Genomic DNA, 20754 nt, shown 5'->3' with positions numbered 1-20754 from the left:
TCTAGTTTTAGAAATATATGCCTTACAGGTCCTCCACTGGCAGCTTCATTAAATGGTAACCGCAAAATGCCAGTGTCAACATCTACTTTGAAGAGGTGACTCCTGGATGTTGGCCTTCTTGGCAGAGTGGCAATATCTGAGACTGGCTAATAAAAGGAACATATTAATATGGGAAAAAGAACACAGATATTGGACTGAGAAAGATTGGAAAAAAAATGTTAAGGACAGAGGAATCGAAGTTTGAGGTGTTTGGATCTCACAGAAGAACATTTGTGAGATGCAGAACAAGTGTAAAGATGCGGGAAGAGTGCCTGACCCCATCTGTCAAGCATGGTAATGAGATGGCCTGAGACTGATTTGGTGCTGGTATAGTGGGAGATTTGTACAAAATAAAAGCGATTTTCAATAAGGAAGGCTATCACTCTATTTTGAAATGCCATGCCATACCCTGTGGACAGCGCTTGATTGGAGCCAATTTCCTCCTCCAACAGGCCAAAGACTCAAAGCACACCTCCAAATTATGCAAGAACTGTTTAGGGAAGAAGCAGGCAGCTGCTATTCTGTCTGTAAACATACAATAACTTTGCCCCAGGCTGAAAGCAATGTACTTATTGACAGCTTAAATACACTAAGTTACCTTTGTATATACATGTAAAAAAGTGTCAGATGGAGAATTGTATACCAGTACCTTGAGATATGGAGTATTCTTGCCACTGTCAACCAGAAGCATCACTGCTCCCATCACCTAAACTCGATGGGTAGAAGGACAAGGGACACACAAGAAACAAAACCCCAAACCCACAACAAAACTATCATCACATGTGTGGACGGTAGTTTCTGGATTTTATTACACTGGATAGTTGTAGTTCACCGCTAGAGGCAATTTTGCTTAAGCAAGACAATACGGCATGAAAGGTATAACTATGCAAATGAACATGCAGTATATAACATCATCTTGGAAAAACAGAATAAAAGGAAATCATTCAATATGGAATATTGTGTGATAAATGGCTCAATGACAAAGGTTAAGCAATTAAAATAGCACGATAAAGGTGCAATAGAAGGCATAAAATACATAAAACACAATGCAATAAGACAGCTTTGATAGTCCTTAACTGAATAGGTAGTTCAATCCCTAAATTGCACAATTTAGTTTATGAGAGCGGGAACCTCTAGGTTTATAATAGACTTCCCAAGTCAGTTCGGTTTGCTTGATTACAGGCCTCTTCAATCAATAGCAAATAACTCTTTCCAAAAAGTAAGTTATCATTCACTTTTTTTTGGAATAAAGGACTTTCAGTATCAAGTTCAGGTTTTGCATAAGTACAGGCAAGTCTGACACTAACCCCTTAGACATATTTCCTTTTTAGGCTGCAGATTAACTGGTGGAGAAGAATAATAATTTTTCCAAGTGGGAGTCTGTACTCTATCCTCCAATCATGCAACTAGTTTTGGGTAAGGTTAGGGTGCCCTACATACACTTCCTCATAAACTGTACAGTAGCGATATCAAGTTGGCAGTCCTAAATATAGATGTAAAGTTTACTTTGCATAATCTGCTACCTTAATATGGGTGACCAACCCCCACAACATGTACATTTTAAAATAATTCCACCACCTTGCTTAAACCACTGTCCTTTCTGAATTTGTTGGAAGCAGTATGTAATATTAATCAGCGATCCATGGCTTCTCTTATTCCCTTAAATTGGGGAAAAACAGCTATGGTTTAAAAATGCCTATAATGTAGTAATTCTATGCAAAAAGATGACATAAGCTAACAATATTCTTAGTACTTACAGTGAAATCCTTATATATTATCTGAAATCTTTGTATTGGGCCATGGTTTCTAGTTAATAAATTAAGAAGATCCAGGATTTATCGTAAGTGACACCAATATGCAGGTTATTGACTGTGTAGGGTCAAATGAGAAGAGGTGCCTGGTAACACTAGTCTTCCTGTGTTCCTGCTCTGGTTATTTGAGCATACATGCAGGCCAATGTATGCAAAATTAAGGGGGCATAGTATGTAAGAAACGTAAAAGCTAAGCTGCAACTTTTTTAGTGGATGTCACTGCATATGAAGTCATTGTAGATCTTATCTATATTCTTTACACTTAGAATGTCCAGTAGTCAGAACTCCAATGAGGGAGGCAGAACAGGGACAAACTATTAAATCAATGGAGGTTGACTCTCCCTCAACTTTGTACTATATTACAAAATTTGAGCCGTTACTAACACTGCGATTCTATATAACATACAGGCATATATTTCTGAACCTATAACCTTTCATTGGGATTTTTCCTAGACAAAATGTCTTCTTCATTCTGCAGCTCAAGGTCATTATTGTGCTATGAGAAAATTGTGAAGGTCATACACTGGAAAATCTATTTATTAAGGTCTTATAATAGAAATTGATCTAGAATCGGGGAAAGACTAGACAGTCATCAATAGTAATTTAAAAGAAACATTCTCTTACTTAATTGTTGCTATTGTCCATTTTCATCTTAAATTTGTCATCACTGACCTTTCAAATGTCCATTATGCCAAAATGATGTTTAATTATAGATGTAGCTGAACCTTAAAAATACACAATGGTGTGCAGTCAAAACAATGTGAAGTCAACTGAAAATAGAGAGAATGCATTTGTAGTATTTTGTTCATCAAAAGAAAGGAGAAATAGCTCCCATTGTTAGACTTTAAGCACCCATGGACAGGGTCCTTTCCCTTTTTCCCTATCAGAGTCACCAGAACCTCTGCTCAACTGTCTCCAATTTTCCCACTGGAAATTTTGATACCAGTGGGTACATACTCATTAAGTGCTTTATGATTGCCTTTTCCCTGGGACACATCATTGCTAGCCTTTATACAGTAGATTATTATTGCATCTCCCCATCCTACCCACTACTCCAGCTACCCATCACTGTATTAGAATTTATCCATGTGTTTATGTTTATCCATGTAATTATGTAATATGTATGTAATTGTGCAACATGGGCCACACTGTACATCTTCCTACCTATTCCCTGATTGCCCCTTACTTAGCCGGTCCACCGATTGGCAATCCAATGATCAGCGTTCCATCAATTTATTTATTTATTTATTTACAGTTTCTTATATAGCTCAGCATATTCCGTTGCGCTTTACAATTGGATCAAAAGACTCGTTGGGGACTGGCAAAATCCTGCATGTAAGATCCCTGACTCACCTTTTATGATCATTTTTGGGTTGGAATTGGTAAATCGAGAATTTTTAACATGTTGGATTTTTCCCATATCCCAGACCGGCAGAAAAGGGAATTGCTAATATTAATCGTAGAATTGTTGGCTGACTAAAGGCACACTATAAATATGAAAAATATTATTCTTACTATATATTTGATTTTCTGACCATAGCTCACTGAATCATACACTATTGGGTAGATCCACCTTAACCCTTTGAGTGCCAAGTGAATTTTTTTAAAATTGGTGTGAAAATTGGCAAGCAAACATTTTTATTCATCACAATGACCTGTAAAATTTACCTTACATAGGAACTATAATCTTTTTCACACAACATTTTTTATTTGAATTTAAATAACAAATGTGACCGATGCTGGAATTTTTAGCAGATATTTTGCACATCTCTCGCAGAGATATTGGCACTCAAAGGGCTAAGGCTTAAATGTTGGGAAAAAAAGAGAAAAACTTAAAAGCAAAAAAATCCACATAATTCTATAGAGCCCTCATTAAAATTTGTTACTATAACCTCCAGTTTTACACACACTGACTTTCTCTGCTCTCTTGTCTCAGCTTATTTTCTCTGAATTTCCTACCACATCACCACCAGTTATTAATTTCATCCTGTCTATCCATGCCATAATCAATGACGTAATCAGCAATTATATAAATTTTATCTCTATTTAGCAGCGTAAGAGGGACCCGCGTAGTACATTCTGCACATTCACTATGGGGCAAATTTACTAACTATTGTGTTTCAAAGTACTGTAGATAATTAGAATTTCCTTATGGATATGGCGCTATCCTATCAGTTCAAGTTAATTAATGTTTTGTATTCCTGAGCATGATAAAACAGACTTTTTTGTAGCTCCCATAGAGACAGATGGGGACTGCGACTGCTGTCAGAACTTAGGGACTTCAGCAGATGTTGAGGATAACTGCTGCTGTCTTTCTTTCATATGTTCCGGGAGAGCCATAATATTTGCAGGTATCCTGCAAAAATGGGTGTTTTCATGGAAAAGCCCTTTAAATACTATTTAACTATAAATAACCCAAAAAATCCTGTCGTCTGAGATACTGTATGCTGCAAGAGAGCCCTGTGATATGCAGAGAAGGTTGTAGATGCATCCAGTAGTTGTTCCAGGGGTGGAGCTACAGCACAATCCAAAATTCAAACAGGCAGGGCCAGTGCAAGTTTTTTTTGGCTCCATACAGTAGGCAAACATTCAGCTTACGGCTCACACCACCATCCACGCACCAATACAGACTTTCCAGAATCTCAGGGGAAAGTGTGAAGCTACAAAAATTGTAATAAGCGATGCTATCGAATATTGAGCAATATTGAGTTTCTTGATATATTAAATGGCCACAAAATCCTAGCCTTTTGGCAGATCTAACTAAGGTATATGGCCTCGCTGTGATACCCCCATAAAACCTACTGTAGCTTTGGGCTAAATACAGATTTTGGGTTGTACCTCTGGATTTTTTCCCCCCAGTAAATGTAAGGAGCAGCAGGTGCAATGCCTCTGGGAACTAATGGGCCCACTGCTGCCCCTGTCACCCACTGTTTTTCCCTGTCACACTTTGCCTCCCCCAGCCTCTCCCTCTCCTCTGCCTCTTCCCATCACCCACTGCCATGTTGCATATTCTGAATTTAGGTTGGGGTTTGGAGCAGAGGAGCCCAAATAATATTTTTGCATCTGGGCCCACAGCCCCCAAGTTCCACCACTGGGAAGTACTATACCTGTTCTGCCGGAGATGAGAAGAGTGAACAAGGTTTAACATCCACACAATGATTTGGATTATACCGCTCCACCCCAGAGTAGCATATTTTAGCACTGATTCACTCTAGTAGCAGTGCCCATGTCAGCATGAACATCGTGGGCATGTTCATTTCTACGTTTTTGTAAAGAAAATCCAAAAGATAGTCACAAAGCTTACTGCCAGAGCATTATGCTTCTATGGAGTTCTTTCATGAGGGATCCCTGTTGCAATAGATTACAGAATTAAGGGGGCCATAGGGCCATACCAGTGGCGGATTAAGGCAGGGGCGATAGGGGCGGTTTCCCCGGGGCCCCCACACATCAGGGGGCCCCCACACTCACAGTGCCGCTGCAGTCAGATTGCAGGGCACTGCCCTGGGGAGCAGCGGGTGCTGGTACCTTGTAGCGCTATTCGCTGAGCACCGGGGCAGGAAGCGCTGCCGATTTAGAAAATTGTGGCCGGACGCTGATTGACAGGACACTCAGCCAATCAGCGTCCGGCCAGTTTTTGCAAAATTAGCAGTGCTTCCTGCCTGGCAAATAGCGCTACTAGCCACTGCTGCCGTAATCTCCTTCCACTTCCCCAGCCCTGTGCTGGGGACACTAACAGTTGCAAGTATACCTCTGGCTGCCACTGCCGCACACAGGCACCTCTCGCCCGGCTGCTGCTGCTGTGTGCAGTACATAGGGGTGCCTCATACAGGAGCCCCGGGGAGACCCCTCCTGTAAGCGTGGGACACAGGCAGGCACGGGGAGGGGAGGGTGGGGGGCGTGTCATCGGCGTGATCTATGGGGGGCCCACACAAATTTGTTGTCCAGGGCCCCACAGACCTTAATCCGGCCCTGGGCCACAGTATGTGAATTGCAGTAGTAACCAATTTTGTATGGCTGCAGGAAAACCCAATGTGATGTTTCTTGAAGAGACCATTACAGAATGACAGTGGGATACAGCAGCATTTGTAGTGTGTATCATGTACTGACACAGCCATAAATCATACCATGAATGATAAAAGCTTCTTACCAAAGAAAGCATTATTATAGTTAGTGCACAGTAAATGACAGGATAATTGTTACAATCATTTCCCAGTATCTGTGACATTTACTACAAAGGTAGCAGAAAAGTATATATTGTATGTAACTAATATTAACAGGAATCTGTTGTCAAAGAACATTTAAAAAAAATAAGGTATTGTTGTTAAGTATAAAGATAAAAGCTACATCACCACAGAATGGAATCGTATACTTGCAGAAAGAAGAATCACTATTGGATTGTACCAGCTGAAGATAAAAGAAGCAGTTCAATCCAAACAGAACAAACCTAAGTACTTCTTCCATATGTGACACTAATATATAGCAGATAGGAACCCAGAAGCAATATGGAAACCAGCCAAAAAACAGCTTGCTAATGGCATCAAGGATGATTGTTGTCAGACAATGAAACCTCTTTAAAGGACAAAATAACATGGAAATAATTTTCAAAAACCAGAAGAGTGAAGTTACATTAAGTACAGATGGAGCACTTGTATTTGTTGCACCCTCACCAGCCGCCAGGCCCCGCCATCCGTCAGAAAGGGGTGCGCACATGAGATGCTCACGTGCCCCGTTCCAACGGAGCTCCCGGCTACCGTCCGCCTTCGCCGGTCCCCACCTCCTCCCCGCAACTCCCCCTAACCCTGCCCATCTCCCTGAAGCAGAGATGGGCAGGGTTTCCGCCACTGAGCCGCTGAGTGACTGCGACGCATGGCCTGATGGAGTACTTCTCAGCCAGTGCTCGCCAATGAGGATTGAATGAGAGGGGCTGCATCTGTAGCATTTTAAGTAGCCAGTGTTGGTACAGTAGGAGCAAGTTTCATCTTTGCTCCTTTGGCCATGGCTAGCCATGGCTATTCTATTGTTCTCAGCTGCAATACGTATTGTATTGCAGCTGAGAACAATAGAAAGCCATGGCTAGCCATGGCTAGCCATGGACAAAGGAGCAAAGATGAAAATTGCTCCTACTGTAGTTACTGAATTTGGTTTGATACTTAACCCCAGGGCCGGTGCTAGGGTGTCCGGCACCCTCCTGCAAACCATACATTTTGCACCCTTTCACATTGCCATTGCAACAAGCTGCAGCCCAATTGTGGGAGTGTATGCAACATGCGATCCTATGGAGGATCTCGGGTGCATGTACATGTATGCATACACCATCTCAGTGCTGTGTCTGCAAAATGTTGCAGGCACTAAAGGTGCCCATACACACTGCGAGAATTGCATACGTTATGGGCTAGATCGCATCGCACGGCATGCATGCAATGTGTGTGCGATGCGATCCGAAAGCAGTACAAAAAGTATGTGCAGCACTCGTGACTGAGGGGGAAAGGAGGGGAGAGAAGGAGGAGATGAAAGAAGAGGGAAGGAGATAGAAGGGGCGAAGTGTTGAGGACTGGCAGCGGCAGTGGCACAGCACACCGAGAAGAGGGAAGGAAGGGGAGGCGGTGCTGCTGCCTGTTCGTCATTTAATTGACAGCTGACAGGCGCAGTGAGCAATGGGTAGGGGGCGGATCCGGACATGACATGTCATCCAGGCATTCACAGACAGCGCTACATGCCTCAGCGCAAGTGTCCATGAGGAAGAGAGGGCAAGTCGCAATGAGGAGGACAGTGTGTGCGCGGTGCAGGGAGCTGCTCAGCCTCTTCATACTGCTGCCCACTGTCAGACACGTGCTGCGGGTGGCGTGCAGGAGGCAGTGACAGTAAGGCAGCTTTAGCAGAGCAGGGAGGGAGACTGCGCCTTTTCAGCATGGCGCCTCCCTGCTTTGCAGGAGCTGCTGAGTGGGTAGCGCCGGCCCTGCTTAACCCTTTGAGTGCCAACATCTCGGAGAGATGTGCAAAATATCCAATAAAATGCCAGAAAATATTCTAGCTCTTATATAAAGAAAAGTAAATATTACAGGTCATCACGATGAATAAAAATGCTCAAAGCTTTAAAGTCTTCAGACTATATGGGTCTTTATATTTCCTACAATAATTCTGGACATTTTTAATTAGCTTAAGTCATAGTATACAGTATTTTTATATAACATGAATTCATATTTTAATTTGCACAATTTTTGTGGTGCAAAATGTACGTATTGTTATAACTGTATAATTAAATTAAGCATAATTACATTTCATGGCCTTTAAAGACATTTCATTGGGAACAATCTGCCATTTGGACTATTTTATTTGGAGTAAAACATTTACAAAACAAAGAATTTTGTTTTAGTATTATAGGTTGAGTATCCCTTATCCAAAATGCTCAGGACCAGAAGCATTTTGGATAACGGATTATTCAGTATTTCAGAATATTTTTTATATTTCAATGAGGTATCTTGCATTTATGTTGTACAACCACATCAAGCACCTGAAATACATCCAAATATATTTTATTTGTGCATGAAACAAGGTTTCAAAATATGAAACAAGGTTTGTGTTCTATCTCAGGCACTGAATTTGAATGCCAATTTATCCTTTTCTTGCACATATTTAGTTCCATTTACATATCATATCCTCAATATTGCCAGTTACAAATGCCTCAGTAGTGCTTTTAGCAACAAAAATGACATTCTGGAAACTATGGATAAGGGATATTTCAGATAAGGGATATTTCGATAAGGGATACTCAACCTGTTGTGATGTTGTAGCATTATACATCAGAATAGGAGATGGAATTATATCCATTAATCCTGTATTGTTATTGCTATGTTATTGCAGCACCCCCCTCCAAGTAGAGTTAAACCCCCCCCCCCCCCAACCCTGCCTTACCCCTCTGCATCATGCCGTGTCTATAGACGTTCTTGTCTGCGGTCCCAGCAGTCCTCAAACTCCTGCTAATGAAAACAGACTCTAATAGCAGACCGATTTTAAGGATGCTAGAGGAGGCCACCACCTCTTCTAGCATCCTAAAAAACTGTCTGCTGTATGGGGCAGCCATTTTGTGAGTGTCCGTTTTCATTAGCTGCAGGAGCCAGGAGGAGAGCAGGGACCGCAGACAAGTAAATCTGCAGGTCCCGGCAGGCTGCAACAGCTCAACAATAGCCCCGCAGACCTCCCGCTCCCACACTTTTTCAGCACCTCCCCACCACCGTGGGGTATGCAGGGCTATTCTTACGCCACTGATTCCAGTGGATCGGGCCTAGATATCGGCTAAATTGGCCCAAATAGCATGTGTCTGATCCGATGTGCGGTTCCTAGTGGCAGGGAGTGAGTATTGCATGCGATACATCTCATGCAGAAGTGCCGCATGTAATGAATTGAATGGGATCCTGATGGAGGGTCCAGGGAGGCTCAAGAGGAATTGGATGAGACTTTTTCCGTAAGAGAAGTGGCATAGTGTAGGGGGGCCTTAAGAAGAACTAATAATATTTGCTCTATTATAAAAGAAAAACCCTTCTTTAAGAAAATAATTCCTAGCCTGAATTATCCTACATTATCTGCTTTTAGCATACAAAACTAAATCTAGGCATTACACCAATGCAAGGAAGTCACTCTCCATGATGACATCATGTGTAGCTGGCCTAGAAATGGGGGCATGGACTCGTGAGGGTGTGGCTTTGAAAGAGATCATATGGTGTTGTTACCTAACTCCATGTTTTTTGCACACCTGTCTGAGATGTTGGCTACCCCCAGGCAGTGTTGTGGCTGTAGTGCCAGCTCCTACACAGTGACAGGAGCCAGGTGCTGCACATAAAGTTTAGCACCTGGCTCCTGTCAATGTCGGTATATTGAGTTCACCCCTCAGCAGGCGACATCCATGTGTGGCCCACACACCCTTAGTGATGCCGCTGCTCCAATGCACTTCATTTTCATGACTACTATACTGTAGGTTACAATATGTTACACAGAGTTGATTAAAGAGAGAGAAGGAGCAAGGTGACATATGCACCAGTCTCCCCTCGCCCACGGTAGACCCCCCCTTCAAGTTGGAAAATCAGTAAGCTGAACTGGACCCAATGGTTGGACACTAACAGTGGGCTTGATGAATTAGTGATGGATCTGCAGGTAGCTCATTGTAGAGTCAGTAAGTGCCCTGCAATTTCTACTGCCCCATCACAATTTCCTTTGAAGACTTTACACTCGGTGGCCATGTGGATGTTCTGTATAACTGTATTGTATGTGGGTATAAGTTACTGTAAATACATAAATCATTTAAAAATATAATTACTCTGGCTTCAGCTTTGATATTTACCACTTGCTTGTAAGAATCTATTGTGCATAATGACACTAGGCTCTTCATTTTCAACCAAAGGGATGCACCCCTGTCTTAAATACCTTGACCCCCCCCCCCCCTTCCCAAAATTTTAATCCAGCTCTGAGTATATCCAAAGTATGCAAACTAATGTAAATTGCATTAATAGTAATGGGCTTGTGTACTAAAACTGTTTTTGCATTAAAAAGTTGTTTTGGCAAGATTTGAAGGAGGAATCTGGAACAGAAGTGTTTTATTGTATAATGAATGAAAAGTTGGAAACCAGTTCAGGAGGGGGCCTCTATATAACAATACAGTGGGAGTACGGAATGAAATATTACGTTCCTTGAATTAATAGTCATCTTCTAACAATAGTCAATGGTCAGGTGAACATAAATTTCTTAAAGCCAAGGACCTTGTTTACAGAGATGTCATAAAAAGAGAATAACATGTATATAGTGTAACACTGTTTAATACAACCAGAAATAACATATATACAATAGGATGCTTGGCACATCCATTATACAGTAGAAAAAAATAAAATACAAGTAAATATACAAGTCCAGATTGTAAAGCTGAAGCAATTGCCCACTGGAAAAAAAAAACCTGATGTCAACCAGTTCTTAATCAGAATGTTCTAAAGCATGGGTCCTCAAACTGCGGCCCTCCAGATGTTGTGAAACTACAAATCCCAGCACGCCTTGCCACAGTTTTAACACTCCCTTATAGCAAAACTGTGGCAAGGCATGCTGGGATTTGTAGTTTCACAACATCTGGAGGGCCGCAGTTTGAGGACCCATGTTCTAAAGGCATATTCAGTGGTTAGCATGGTCAAAATAAAAAACCGATAGATCCACATGTGTGAATGATAGGGACAATTACAAGCAAAGAATAAAGAACTGGCAATGGACAGTTCTTATAGATGTTTTTGAAATTGCATAGTCACCAAGGCGTATCCAGGACTGACATCCGGGGGATCAATGTATGTGTCTCTCTCTCTGTCCCACACAAGCACTCTAGGGTCCACAGTGATCCAATGCATTTTGTTCTTACCTTGGTCTTTATCAAATCTGATTAAAAACCGCGCCAGTCACGGAGGTTCTAACACGTCAGTCTGTCACTTCCAGTGACACACTTTCAGTCTTCTAGATCAAGGTGCTATAGTCACCTTCCTCGACCTTTGTTACTGTATATTCCGATTTTTTCAGTAAGCTATTTCTCTACGATTTAAGTGGAATCCCTTTGACTACACTAATATTGGCTACAGTATTGTAGAAAATTGCTGACAGTCCAGCGTTACTAAAAAAAGAGTTAAAATTTTAAGCACAGCATGTTTTGAGTATAACCCTGATGAAGTCTATATCATGAAACGCGTTGTCGTGATGTGATCTACTATACTGTGGCTTTGAAGGAATTCTGAAGTATAGCTGTGAACATTGAATGTATCTATGTATGAAGAAACACTTCATTCTGCAATTTTTAATATTTTATTCCTGCCAAAGATTGTGAAACTTTCTTGATTTTGAAAGGTTTGATAGTAATGAAACCAGAGAATTTCTGTATTTCTAGATGGTTTTCTGTTAAAGTGTCCTCTAGATATTTCTTCTTTAAGCATTTGCATATTGTACACTACGCTATGCAGTGAAGTGAATGTAAGCCACATCCACATGTGGCTCCCATCCATTCAAGTTGGACTCCGCAGTGATTCAAATGAGGGTCGCATGCTGCGCTGCATTTGGCATTGTGATTCCTCTATATTAAGCTGCTATATGTAGCAATAGCTTAGCTGGACACATTTGTAACAGTATAATGAGCATAGAGACTTTGAAATGCCCCCTCTGGGTGCAGTTGTGGCTGTTCTTTTGCTGCAGTCTCACCTGTGCCTCTATGCTAATGCTGCTACAAAGTCTTTCACTGGGGTACATCCATGTGTCTAACTGTGCAAGGACTGAGGCACCCACTGATAGAATCCATAGATGCTGAAATGTTGCACGGTTATGCCATAGAAACTTAGGGTAGGTTCAGTTTTTCCATCTGAGTATGGCATCCTATGTAAGCAGTTGAATACAGTATCTGTAAACGTACGTAGTTTACACTAGAACAGGGTTGTCAAACTGAAATTCATCGGGGGCCGCATCAGCAGTTTGGTCACCCTCAAAGGGCCGGTTGTATGTTGGCATCATAGTACAATCCAATCCCACACTCCCACCTAAAACCAAAAATTCCAGAGACTTCATCTTTGGTTGGTATTTACCGGGGACCCCCCTGCACCCCCATCCTGGAAATCAAGCACATTGAGAGTATATACATACTATGTAGATATCCAATTAATGTGACTAATGTTTACATGCAGTATCAGAATGCTAGCTCTATTAAAAGCAGAACTATTACAACACCACTTGTGAAGTCTGGGGGTGTGGCCACGGCGAGGCAGGAGTGAAGGAGTGTGGGGGGAGAGCTCCCTGGATTAATATCCTGATCTATACACTGAGCCGCTGAAAGGTGGTAAAACCCCCGTCTCTCGAGTTCCAAAGTTGCATAAAGGTACCTGCTGCTGAGTGTACCAGGCGCAAGGTCTGACGTTGGAGACTGTGGCGTTCGCTTCCCTCTGTGCTGGCTGCTGTGTTGTGCCGAGAGGAGAGAGAGGAGAGAGTCGGAACGAGCCGGAGACTAGTGGCCGGGTGCGCGAGGCGCAGGAGAGTGACGCGGCAGACACGTGGAGGAGGGAGTGTGACGTGAAAACCCGCGGCATCTCTCCGGTGACGAGTGGGACACGAGCCGGGCAGGAGAGGGGGAGAACCCGGCGGGCGCCTTTCAATCAGCCCGGTCCCTCATTCCACCCCAGGCAGCCAATGAGAAGTGGATCTAGACTCTAGATTGCGCAGGCCACATGAAGAGGTCTGGCGGGCCGGATTTGGCCCGCGGGCCTTGTTTTTGACACCCGTGCACTAGAAGGATGGGCTGTCAGGCCAATGGTCGGGCAGGACTATGCCCAATTGCTCATATACACCAGGAAGATTTAATGAATGATTCATTAATAAGCACCAGACTGCATGCATGGTTGGTCGTGGAACATGGTTGACTGGACCAGCGACAGTGCACAAATGAGCCACCTGCCACGATCCACAGAGACGTTCAATCAATTGCATTCTTTAGACTTCCGATATGGTAAATTGTGCCAATAGCTGCATGATTTTTACCCACCTTTACATTTATGCGGACGTATAAATATGATCTGGAACTTTGTGTGAAGAAAATCACATTGTATCACCACAGTGCGTCCCTTTTATTAGATACATTTGTGATATGAAGCACATGCAATAACATGTTATCCGAGATTTACTATACCATACATTACAGTCGATAGATGATATTATTTGTATGAAACCCATGTGGTAATTAAAATGCTACATTGCACAACCAAATGAGCCTATTATACAGTAATTACAGGTTGCATGTGTATCACAGCACATTGGATAAAATCGAGAAATTTGTGTTATGTAATTAATTTTACAAACTCACACATGTAAATATTGACCATTAACTGATCTAAAGAAAAAAAAAAGTTCAGAATGTTAAATAAAATTGCACGATGATAACATAACAGAGATTAAAATGTTACCAATGCATATTGTATATCAAAATGAATACACTATAGGAAAAAAATTATGTAAGAATAATAAAAATAACGTATTGAATTTTAAGTTAAAACTTGATACAACTGTAAGTAAGTAAAAATTTAATAAAACCTAACAAATGTGATGTAAATGTGGTGGAAAAAAAGCAAAAAATGTATACTTTTTTTGGGGGGGAGAGATAATTGTAGGGAGTCCATTTAAATAACTGAATCATTTCAAATGACATTCTAAGGCAAGTTATTCAACATAATATTTTAGAATTATTTATTCTACATGATATTTTAGAATTATTAACCTAAACCATCTTTATTTTACATCTCAATAAAACAAATTCCAATAGACAGTTGAATGAGTAGCAAAAGTGTTTTCCACTGCCGCATTAAAACACTGGCAGATGGTGAGCAAATGAGGGGTAAACTAACCTGCTAAATAATATGACATTAAATTTAGCATTTAAAATCCCATCTGGATTGGCTTTACAGTCAAATGATCTTCTGGGGTCTGAGTATGATTCTACAAAATATGTCACACATTTTTCTGGCTGTAATGTAATTTGAAGTGCTGCCTGGCAATTGGACTGCAGCACACTTCAATGCTTTGATGCAGACTGAACCTTTAAGACCCCATAAGGTAGCAATTATATATCCTCGCAGGGAGCTCATTGCTTTTGGGCTGGGGCCTGATTAATGAGAGTGAGGGAAGTCACACTGCTAACACACATTACTGGAAGTCGATCAGCCCACGGAGGCAGTGCCTGCTAACACTCTTGCAGCTTGCATTGCTAATATAGCTGACTATGTACCCAGTTACTGTATGTTATGCATACTATGTAAATATATACATTGTATTGGAAAATCTACATAACTACTGAAATGTAATGCTTTTCAAAATGTAAATCCCACGTTGAATGCACATCCTCGTTACGGCCAATTTTGAAACAGCTTATGAGGGCTAAAATTGTATTTTCTTTGCACTGGAAACTAATAACCAAGGAGCAGAAAGAGTAGCTCCCTCCTGACCAGATCTCATTTGCTTACAGATGACCTCTGTCTTCCTTCATTATCACAAAGCCCAGATGATTGCTGTTCACTGGATGAAAGCATCTTAAAAGAAGTTACTAGAAGATATTTACTTCAATGTGTCCCAACACTGTCATTTTTCTGGCAAGAAAGTTGTTGAATTAACTGGCTCTTGGAGAAGACTGTGTTCAGATTATATCGAAGTCAGGAATCCAGGAAGTGGTCTGGGGGCAGCAGAATGGACAACGGTTGGTTATGGCCAAACTAAGAAAGTCAGAATAAAAGTCTAACAGTTAGAATAAGGAAGATAGGGCAATGTCAAATACTATAAATTGCTGTAAATCAAGCGCCGATAAACCAGAACCAAGAAGAGAACACGCCAGAGAAGCATCAGGTTGAGGAAAGTCTTTAGCCAATACTTTCAGTGTATTTCCAGGATGTGACAGTGTCTGAAGGAACCAATCTGGGGAACAATACAGTTGCACATATGTGATACAGAGGTTGGCAGTAGTTGCTTCATGACATCTATCACATGTTCAGGAAGTCTGCCCATGTTTATCTGGTGTTTCATTTCATGTTAAGTTAATCTGAGTAAAATACATGTTCTGCATCACTCCAGGGTCCTGTATTTTATATATATATATATATATATATATATATATATATATATATATATATATATATATATATATAAAAAGAAAAGTTAGACAGTGCTGTCTCCCTTTTCCATTATATCTGAAGCGTATTTGCCCGTAGGCGCCATCCGGGTATACATAGCAACAGGAGATAGAGAAACACAGTTACAGGATAATAATTCTACATCCCCATAAAAAGGAGAGACATATCAGAAAATAATCATCTGTCAGAAACCCTATCCTAAACCTGCTAACTCTAATAAAGTAAAGTACCCAGAAAGCCCAAAGCAAACCTCCCAAATAACCCCCCACCCTGTACAACCCACCCCCAACTGAGGCGTACCTGGATCCCATTAACTACCCCTATACCTTCCATAAACTATACTAATGCCATCAAACTACCCCCCCCCCCCCAATATCACATAACCCCCCACCCTCCCATGTAAAAGGATAACAAATGGATAACTGGCAGGGGCAAATCAAAATTTTGAGTGACCTCATCAGGGCTATGACAAGCTCTCTTGCAATACAAGAATTTGACAAAGTAGGTACACTTCAGTCACTACATCATAATAATTGAGAGATAGTCAGTATAAAATAATAAAATATACATAAGATAATGCAAGTAGAAAGGAAAACACATACTGTTTCCCTATTGCAAATCAAATAAAATATATATAGTAAAGTATTATCCGATAAGGTCACCAATAACAGAGATAATTAAAACCAAGAGGGAACAGAAACAGCATCCACAGTAATGAGACACATTGGGATATCAAACATTAATCCAGCCAGTACACTGTGCTATATAAGGAGAGATCTCACAAGAAACAGCACTCTAGACTGGAGCATGTCCTTAATCCGGCCAGATTTTTATCCCTTGGGGAAGCAGGGCAGGATGACAAGTCTCTTGAAGACAGATAGGATATAAGCTGGAACATGTATTGGTCAAAGTCCAGGAGCAGATCATAGTTGCCGATGATAGAACAGAAGACTGAAGGCGAATTATGGCACCATCGTGATTCACAGGGGTAGCACTGCAATTATTCTCAAATTTGTACAAGTTGGCATAAGAGTGCATGTCTAACGTAGCAACTCGGAACTTAGTAGGAGAGGTTAATGGAGCAATAGGTATAGAGATATCTCCCATATCAACCATATCACGCCTTTCAAGGGTATAGGAAGAGGATGGAATACCTCTCTGCACATCATCTAACTGATGATAAATTCTTGCAGAAGAGGCATATATTTCGTCCAGGATCTGTTTAACAAAGGATTCCATTGCCTCGGATAAGAGCAAATAAAGGTGAGCCGTTAGCAGTAGAATGGGAAAATGGAGGCGGCTAGCACACCACCAGGTAGGAAAACGGCAGCCGCAATGGACACTTTAGTGATGCAGTATAGTCTAAAAAGTAAGTGATTAAAGTCCAAAGAAATAATATGAGCAAGGGTCAGGCTAAATAGTTACATGCACCATATCACTGTCTGCAGTCCAGAGTCCAGTCAGGAAGAATGATGTCAGCCCTACAAATGTACGGCAGCCAGGACCATCCCTCACCTCAAGGGCCACCAAACTGCCATGGAGCAGTGAAGAAACAACCAGGATCCCGGATAAGTAGTATGGCAGTATCAGCATGTAGCAGTCACCACAACACGGGGGGGGGGCGCGTGGGCAAAGCAAAATGGCGCCGGCACTCCCTGTGCGGTCAGCGGCAGCGCATCTCAATTGAGAACGCTCCCCGCCGTCTCCGCTATAATCTCCAGAGAGACACCTGCGCCTATCCTCCAACCCACTGAATAACCCAGGGAGGGAGGCACCACAGCAGACTCCAGGGAAATCGACACGAAGGTCCCCGTCCTCCGGGATCCGGATAGGCAGCAGGCCGCAGCTGGCAACCCCTTCGGAGCGGCAGACGGACTCCACCGACACACTCCCACAAATGCACCAATCACTCAGGTATAATGTCTCATGTCGGGTATAGGCATCGGAGCCGCCAGCGGGGACATTACAGGATATTAATTAGGATGTACAGCAGGAGCTCCGGAGATTTGCTGCCTATTCCCCGACTGGCCAAGCCACGCCCCCAGGTAAGGTTTCTCTTAAGCCCCATACACACTAGACTTATGAGCGCTATTGTGTACAATATCGTCTAGTTTGGACACCCAATTTAGTTCACGATGTGCATTCCCGCGTGTAGTTAACAATGATTGATATCTACCGAACATGCAGGTCAATTTGACAATATAGCCAAACGACCCACATGTTTGGCAGTTCCCGTTGACGTCACTGAACGGTATCGGCGGATGATACTGTTCAGTGTATACTGACAATATCGGCCGCCCATGGCCGATGTGGTTAACTATTTTGTCTGCGGCCGATGTTGGGTAATGTGTATGGGGCTTTAGTACGCTACCCCCACCCATACCACTTCTGATATTTCAAACCATTGCATACTGTACACATAGGCGAATCTAGAATTATGGTAATGGGTGGTCCCAGATCTAGATATAACAGTAGGGGGACCTTTGCGCAGGGCAGCCGCGCGCCAAAAATGGGCGTGGCCTCATGAGAAGGAGGCGTGGCATCACAGAAAGGGGTGTGGTATTACACTTTAGACCATAAACAGTAATGCCCATTACACATTTTAGCAAACTCCGTAATACCCATTACACATAAAGCCACACACCATAATGCCCATTACACATTGTGCCACACATCATGATGCCCATTACATACTATATAACAAACCGTAATGCCCATTACATATTTACCACATAAGTGCTGCTTACCTACGTGCTCATTGCTAGGGGGTTCTTGCTTGATGGCACTATAGTACCCATTACACATGATGCCGCACACCATAGTACCCATTATACATGATGACGCACACCATAGTACCCATTATACATGATGACGCACACCATAGTACCCATTACACATGATGCCGTGCACAATAGTACCCATTACGCATGATGCTGCACACATAATGTCCCTTACACATGATGCTGCACACATAATGCCGCTTACACATGATGCTGCACACCGTAATGCCCCTTACACATTAAGCCACACATTATGCGTAATGCCCCCACATAATGCCACTTGTAGCGTCCCTTAAGCAATTCCCCCAAAAGTGCCACTTACTGTAAATTTTTATATGAGCCTTCACTGCTGCAGCAGGGAGAGATGGAGAGCGGTGCAGCTGCTTCTATGGGGAGAGGAGCAGAGCGCAGCGCAGAGCACGCTCCCACTCCCCTCCTGGTGTCCCCTCTAGCCGAGAGGACATTTTAAATATTGTGCGCGCTGTTGTTATGCGTGAAGCTGCAGGGGTGACAGTCATTGACAGTTGGGCAGAGAGCAGGGGGCTGCCCGGCTGTATTCAGAGCACTGCAGGTCACGGCTGTTTGAAATAATACCCCTTTCACAACAGAAAATGCAGGGATTTACCCGGGAATATGCTCCCAGGATTATGCAGGGACATTCCCACGCTGACCCCTTATACATCAGCCTAGTCCCTGCATTTTCTGGTGCGAGGAGGAGAGACAACCACTCCCCTCTCCCTACTCCCCTTTAACCAACCAGCTATATCTTCGGAACCAACTGACCTATTTACATGAGACCAGTATCATATTGAAGAACTTTTGAGTTGGCTTCGAATGATTTTGGTCCCGTGAAACTGGGCTGTTTGGTTCCAGAGAAATCTGCCCTCAAAGAACATAAACAGCCATGAAATTACATTTAAGAAATGAAAAAAAAAACGGTTTAACCTCAATATCCCTGGAACCAATTAACCCATATGAATCCAGCCTGGTATCAGATTGAAGGCCCAGCGATTTGGGTTCAACTGAGATCAACCTCGAGCTTCAGTGATGCCGAAGGGGGAACAGGTAGCCGTTGAACTGGGTGGGGGTCGGAATTAGCGTGTTACAGCTTTGCCTGGCCGTATCTCCGGTTCCCAGTGGGCTAGAGACACGGGGCTGGGCTCGTTTGAAAGCACTGGTCCTCAGCTACAACATGGGCTAATGGGTGGTCCTGTGCACCCCCGGACCACCCCCTAGATTCGCCTATGACTGTACACCTTCACCTCTGGTTTTACACACATTCTAACTGACCACAAACAAAGTTCATATCATTGGTAAGGGACCATCTAAAATACTTAATTTCAGAAAAGCTAACTTTGATTTGTTTAGGGAAATTGAGTGGGACACTTTATTTAAGGGGGAAAACATTCATAACACAATTACATACATTAACAAATACATGTATTACAAATGTAAAAAAGGGTAATATCAGTAGGAAAAACCCTTCATAGCTGAACAAGAAAGTTAGGGAAGCAATAAACAATAAGAGAGCTTTTAAATTATAAAATGCAATTGAGGACACAAAGGCATTCACAAATTACAAATTCCAGTTAAATAAATCTACAAATTACAGTTAAATAAAACATGTAAAAGGGAAATCAAGGCAGCTAAATGGGAAACTGAAAAATTAATAGCCAAGGAAAGCAAAACAAATCCCCAAAAGTTCTATAAACACATCAATAGCAAATGGTTGAAAAAAGAGAACATAGGCCCCCTTAACCAATACGTCCCAGTCTCTCGGCAGCTGGGTAGCGGAACCCTGCCCAACTCGGAACTTAGTAGGAGAGGTTAATGGAGCAATAGGTATAGAGATATCTCCCATATCAACCATATCACGCCTTTCAAGGGTATAGGAAGAGGATGGAATACCTCTCTGCACATCATCTAACTGATGATAAATTCTTGCAGAAGAGGCATATATTTCGTCCAGGATCTGTTTAACAAAGGATTCCATTGCCTCGGATAAGAGCAAATAAAGGTGAGCCGTTAGCAGTAGAATGGGAAAATGGAGGCGGCTAGCACACCACCAGGTAGGAAAACGGCAGCCGCAATGGACACTTTAGTGATGCAGTATAGTCTAAAAAGTAAGTGATTAAAGTCCAAAGAAATAATATGAGCAAGGGTCAGGCTAAATAGTTACATGCACCATATCACTGTCTGCAGTCCAGAGTCCAGTCAGGAAGAATGATGTCAGCCCTACAAATGTACGGCAGCCAGGACCATCCCTCACCTCAAGGGCCACCAAACTGCCATGGAGCAGTGAAGAAACAACCAGGATCCCGGATAAGTAGTATGGCAGTATCAGCATGTAGCAGTCACCACAACACGGGGGGGCGCGTGGGCAAAGCAAAATGGCGCCGGCACTCCCTGTGCGGTCAGCGGCAGCGCATCTCAATTGAGAACGCTCCCCGCCGT

At 42.5% G+C, this 20754-nt stretch overlaps 1 long non-coding RNA gene across 1 annotated transcript in view; it reads left to right on the top strand.

Moving 5' to 3' along the window:
- LOC146026013 (uncharacterized) overlaps positions 1 to 14969 on the top strand; it is a 61193-nt gene extending 46224 nt beyond the window's left edge. The window contains exon 3 of the long non-coding RNA XR_014454339.1: positions 14863 to 14969. This is a non-coding gene — a long non-coding RNA (uncharacterized LOC146026013). The remainder of the gene's footprint in view (positions 1 to 14862) is intronic.
- The last annotated feature ends 5785 nt before the right edge of the window (positions 14970 to 20754 follow it).

This window comes from Crinia signifera, chromosome 8 (assembly GCF_055691185.1).
Source record: "Crinia signifera chromosome 8, ASM5569118v1, whole genome shotgun sequence".
Taxonomy (NCBI): Eukaryota; Metazoa; Chordata; class Amphibia; order Anura; family Myobatrachidae; genus Crinia; species Crinia signifera.
This window is presented reverse-complemented; position numbering and strand designations above follow the sequence as displayed.